We start from the raw sequence: 6,138 nt of genomic DNA on the forward strand, positions 1-6,138 counted from the left end.
GCAATACTATATCCATACTTGTTTAGACTTATTATTATGATCATAATACAATTTTATTTTATATATTATTGTTACGCCCCGGGAGACAGCTTTCCGAGAAATTTCGACAGCATCTCCCCTGTAACAATCGACTTTCCCTGAATACATACACGATATAATAAGGCCTACCTGGCCACCATACACAAGTCAAAATATGAACTCCGTACTAAATAATATAAATAAAATCCACTACCAATTATATAAGCATGTACCACCACAACTAACACATACGAAAATTCACCGGAAATAGAACAGTTTCTGACACAATACGACATAAAACAATTCCTGACACAATAGACTCCGGAAATGTAAGAAAAAGGAATTTAAGCAAATTGCAACTCGACGCGGGACTAGCAGCACGGCTCTCCAGACAGACCTCAACCTGAAAAGATAAAAGCAACGGGGTGAGTTCAATCGAACTCAGCGGGTATCAAGTAGACATGTATCAAATAGCTAGCAGACAGTAATGGAAATACCGGTAGAAGAATGACAGGAATGAAACTCTGAACTCATGTGTATATATACTCACCAGAACATGCTAACGATGTAACCATAGGTAACATGACCCTAACACATCCATACGATCCCTGTATATACATATCCAACATATGCAAATCACCTGAATACAACCATATCACCAAAGAATCCCTATATCATGCACAAGTATAAGAACATATCCTGGTCACCCCTGCTACCCATCTGATCCTTACATACCAAAGTGAGGTCGCGTGGGTCCTCAATGATAAATGCCCGTCAGATCCATCACCGAGATGTGAGGTCGCGTGAGAACTATGCCCGTCAGATCCATCACACTCGAATGTGAGGTCGCGTGGGAACTGAATATGCCCGTCAGATCCATCACCGATAGGTGAGGTCGCGTGGGAACTGAATATGCCCGTCAGATCCATCACCGATAGGTGAGGTCGCGTGGGAACTAAATCTGCCCGTCAGATCCATCACCGATAGGTGAGGTCGCGTGGGAACTAAAATGCCCGTATGCCCGTCAGATCCATCACCGCTAGGTGAGGTCGCGTGGGAACTAAATATGCCCGTCAGATCCAGCACTGGTATGTAAGGTCATATGGGTAGGGGTATAACCGCTGTGCACTCTGACGTCATCGCTAATGCGTGACCGAATGGACAGTATGCTGGCCAGCATGTCATAATATAAACATGGTATCTAACCCTAGTACAGGTAACCACATCCAATCCATAATGCACACTACACTAATACTAAAGTGGTACAAAGTCATATGTCTAGCATGTGCATCAGTAAATGGAATGTATAACACCCAATCAATGGTATATGAAAGGTATCACATGAAATCTAGTCAAATGCATAACTGATAACCTAACTAGCTCACATGTAACAACCAAAATCCGTATGAAATGAAAGCATGATATCACTGGTAGCTAACTATATACATACATGTCTAACCACAGCATATCTACTAAGAGATAAGTCAGAGACAAGATACCCGCCTGCTGAAAGTAGTCAAGATCGAGAAAGTGAACCTCCGTCTAGAATCTGATTCAATATCCTGTAATTAAAATAAACAATATTCCTAAATACAACGATATATATATATAAATGCTCTTATCGAATAAAATCCTAACTGATTCGACCACAAAGCATAAACCCAACAGATTACACTTCTTCAACAGAACCCTAATCGATCCTTACCACCTCGATCCATTCAACTTGATCAACCCATTGCACACAACTCTAATATTATTATTAAACCAATCCAACAGTACTTAAACCATAATCCATTAACAACTATCAATAGCAAGTCAAAATCTCACATCTACAACTCAATCAGTTTCTAATCCACAGTTCCATTTCAAGAAACCAAAATCAATAATAAATTACCTTAAAGCTTAACAATGTTCAAGCCCTAAAATTCCAAATCCAAGCTCACTTCATGAACCGAACACCTCAATTCAAATCCAACTGTATCCTGCCCAGCTTCAACCACCCAAACACTTGCATCAACCACCATTTAAATGCACATTCTAATAATCAATTAGGATCAACAAGATTCTTACCTCAGCTTTGATCCAAACCCAGCCCTAAATCCAACTCCTTTGCAACCGAAATCAACAGAAGTTCTTCTTCTTGCTTACGATCAGAATCGAGGAACCTTCACTCTGACCGGATCTGAGGTGATACCAAGAATCCTAATAAGATTCAATTTACGAAGCCAAAACAGTAATACCCGACCTTTGCCTTACCTATTTGCCGCCGGCCAAATCCCAAAACAGCTCCGACTCCTCTTCATTCACGATCGAACAGGGAGATCACCGATCTTCTCCCCCAAGCTCGAGCCGGTCGAAGCAGCAGAAGAAGCAAAGAGCGCGTCGGCGGAGACAAGAACAGGGGTTGTGTCGGGTAAGGGAGGTGGCTGTGGTCCTCACGCGGCGGCGGCGGCGTCGTCCGCAAGGGAGGGGGCAGCGGCGTCGTCTGACCAAGGGAGGTGGCGGCAGGGCAGCGGCAGAGGAGGGAAGAAGGCGGTGGCGGCGGCTGCGCACGCTTGCAAACAGAGGAGGGGCGAAGGTGGGCGGCGCATGAAAGGGAAGTTGGCGAAGACGAAGAAGAAACAGAGGGGACGCGGCGGAAGCGAAGGTTTTAATCGCGATGGGGAGAAACCTAGGTTATTGTAGCTATATAAGTTTTCTTAACGGGTTGGTTTAGGATCCAATAACACCCTTAAACCACTACCCATTAACCCTTAATCCAATTGGATGAGTTAGATTTAATTAATCAAACCCAAACCACCTTTGATCTATTTTAATCAGCCTCCTTAATCTTCCCTTCCAATAAAATTATAGGAATTAACAGGGTATTTTATTTACAATTAAACCTTCATGTTTCCGGTATTTTACATTCTCCCCCACTAATAAAAATTTGGTCCCCAAATTTCCTATTCATGTACTATAATATTGTATAGCGCAAAATACCATAATTCCAATGATCGATTATCCATAGCACTAACTCTTAACTCTCCCTTCACCTACCACACATAGGTTGCTAAACTTGACTACGTGTTAGGAAGCAACACTCCAGAAAGTTTTCAATGGACTTGTACTCCGAGATCCGGTCGGAGTCCTCTTGTCAGGCTTAAGGAGTTACAACTTCGGTTCCATGCCTTGTAGATAGGTTTCCTTTCATCAAGCTTAAAGAGACTAAACTTCACTCCATGCCATGGAGTCTTGAATGCCTTTCTTGCCACTTATCTTGGTTCCACCATACCTTCTAGCTCACAATAACCACACAGAAATTTGTACCGAAAGAGTTAGGCTTCATAGATTGCAGTGCTTCAACTTTTATATTTGTTTCGTGTGTCAAGTGTAGTACCCCAGCACTCAAGTTGTTGAGATTCCTGAACCAGAGTTTTATGGGATCGAGTTGTGATGTACAATTACTTGCTCTTTTTTTTTTTTTAGACCATTAATCCTATCCCTGTGAGCATCTTTTGCTGCTTCTCTTGCTATTTTACATTAACCAAGATAGAAATAACCACTCATATTAGTTGTTTACAGATCTTTGAAACTAACTTTAAAGGTATCTTCGACACCACTTTAGATATCATGGTTATAGGACAACTTAGATAAGCTCCTTACTAGTCCTTTTCCTTATACTGTGTTCTGTCCAAAGTTAAGAATTGGTTAAGACTTAAATCCTAGGCAGCTCTTCTTTTCCATCTCATATAGAGCACCTTATCAAACGACAAATTAATTATAAATATAATAAGAGCATATAATATTCCACAAATTATCATTAATGATAATACATCCACAACCCAGTGCATTCAAGCAAGATCACTTTAACAATGTTAGATGATGCAACTATATCTCATTAACCAAGCCTACAATCCAATGCCTTCACAAAAATGAACTAATTACGTTAAATCAATGTCCGGATCTAACACTTAATTCCTTGACATCCAATTACACAACCTGAGACCTCCATAGAACTCATTTACCCTCAGCAAGGAATTACAAGCTAAATCAACGTAGGGAGAACTAGTGATGTTGATCAATGAAATCAACCATAATACTATGTTTCATCAAGACGCTTGTATTAGTGTTACATTTAGGTTTGTCACCTTAGTATTGACAGATTAACCTTCAGGAGTTAAAAACTTGTTGCTTAGATTAAACAACCAATAGCTCAAAGTCACACCAGAGTGTTCTAGACCATGAAGAACAAATGAGCAAGCTAAATGATTAGATATTTTACCTATTGTCGTCTGGAGCTGCCCTGTCACCGCTAGTCCCAAAACATGATCATAATATGTCTCTGAAAGATCCGTAAACACCGAAACGCAAAATCACAACTCCACAAGCCGAAAAGAACGTAAAACTTAGCTCTGATACCACTAAATTGTTACGCCCCGGAAGATAGCTTGCCGAGAAATTTCGGCAGCATCTCCCCTGTAACAATTGACTTTCCCTGAATACATACATAATAAGGCCTACCTGGCCACCATACACAAGTCAAAATATGAACTCCGTACTAAATAATATAAATAAAATCCACTACCAATTATATAAGCATGCACCACCACAACTAACACATACGAAAATTCATCAGAAATATAACAGTTTCTGACACAATACGACATAAAACAATTCCTGCCACAATAGACTCCGAAAATGTACGCAAAAGGAATTTAAGCAAATTGCAACTCGACACGGGACTAGCAGCACGACTCTCCAGATAGACCTCAACCTGAAAAGATAAAAGCAACGGGGTGAGTTCAATCGAACTCAGCGGGTATCAAGTAGACATGTATCAAATAACTAGCAGACAGTAATAGAAATACCGGTAGAACAATGACAGGAAGGAAAATCTGAACTCATGTGTATATATACTCACCAGAACATGCTAACGATATAATCATAGGTAACATGATCCCTAACACATCCATACGATCCCTGTATATACATATCCAACATATGCAAATCACCTGAATACAACCATATCACCAAAGAATCCCTATATCATGCACAAGTATAAGAACATATCCTGGTCACCCCTGCTACCCATCTGATCCTTACATACCAAAGTGAGGTCGCGTGGGTAATGATAAATGCCCGTCAGATCCATCACCGAGATGTGAGGTCGCGTGGGAACTATGCCCGTCAGATCCATCACACCGATAGGTGAGGTCGCGTGGGAACTGAATATGCCCGTCAGATCCATCACCGATAGGTGAGGTCGCGTGGGAACTGAATATGCCCGTCAGATCCATCACCGATAGGTGAGGTCGCGTGGGAACTAAATATGCCCGTCAGATCCATCACCGCTAGGTGAGGTCGCGTGGGAACTAAATATGCCCGTCAGATCCATCACCGCTAGGTGAGGTCGCGTGGGAACTAAATATGCCCGTCAGATCCAGCACTGGTATGTAAGGTCATATGGGTAGGGGTATAACCGCTGTGCACTCTGACGTCATCGCTAATGCGTGACCGAATGGACAGTATGCTGGCCAGCGTGTCATAATATAAACATGGTATCTAACCCTAGTACAGGTAACCACATCCAATCCATAATGCACACTACACTAATTCTAAAGTGGTACAAAGTCATATGTCTAGCATGTGCATCAGACAAATGTGATGTATAACAGGCAATCAGTAGCATATAGAAGGTATCACATGATATCCAGTCAAATGCATAACTGATAAATAACTAGATCATATGTGTCAACCAAAAATCCGTATGAACTGAAAATATATATCACTGGTAGCTAACAATATACATACATGTCTAACCACGACATATCTAAAATAGATAAGTCAGAGACAAGATACCCGCCTGCTGAAAGTAGTCAAGATCGAGAAAGTGAACCTCCGGCTAGAAATTCGATTCAATATCCTGTAATTAAAATAAACAATATTCCTAAATACAACGATATATATATATAAATGCTCTTATCGAATAAAATCCTAACTGATTCGACCACAAAGCATAAACCCAACAGATTACACTTCTTCAACAGAACCCTAATCGATCCTTACCACCTCGATCCATTCAACTTGATCAACCCATTGAACACAACTCTAATATTATTATTAAACCAATCCAACAGT

General features: G+C 40.9%; 1 long non-coding RNA gene across 1 annotated transcript; it reads right to left on the bottom strand.

Annotated features, from left to right (window-relative positions):
• Window positions 1–215: 215 nt before the first annotated feature.
• LOC141822090 (uncharacterized) lies at window positions 216–2,783 on the bottom strand. The gene is made up of 4 exons (XR_012601236.1): window positions 2,275–2,783; window positions 2,089–2,200; window positions 1,522–1,580; window positions 216–421 (listed from the first exon to the last, which is right to left on the bottom strand). It is a non-coding gene; the product is annotated as an uncharacterized LOC141822090 (long non-coding RNA).
• Between the last annotated feature and the right edge of the window lie 3,355 nt (window positions 2,784–6,138).

The sequence above is a fragment of the Curcuma longa genome, chromosome 2 (assembly GCF_044706935.1).
Source record: "Curcuma longa cultivar G26 ecotype Majalengka, Jawa Barat chromosome 2, ITB_CL_G26_1.1, whole genome shotgun sequence".
Classification (NCBI taxonomy): domain Eukaryota; kingdom Viridiplantae; phylum Streptophyta; class Magnoliopsida; order Zingiberales; family Zingiberaceae; genus Curcuma; species Curcuma longa.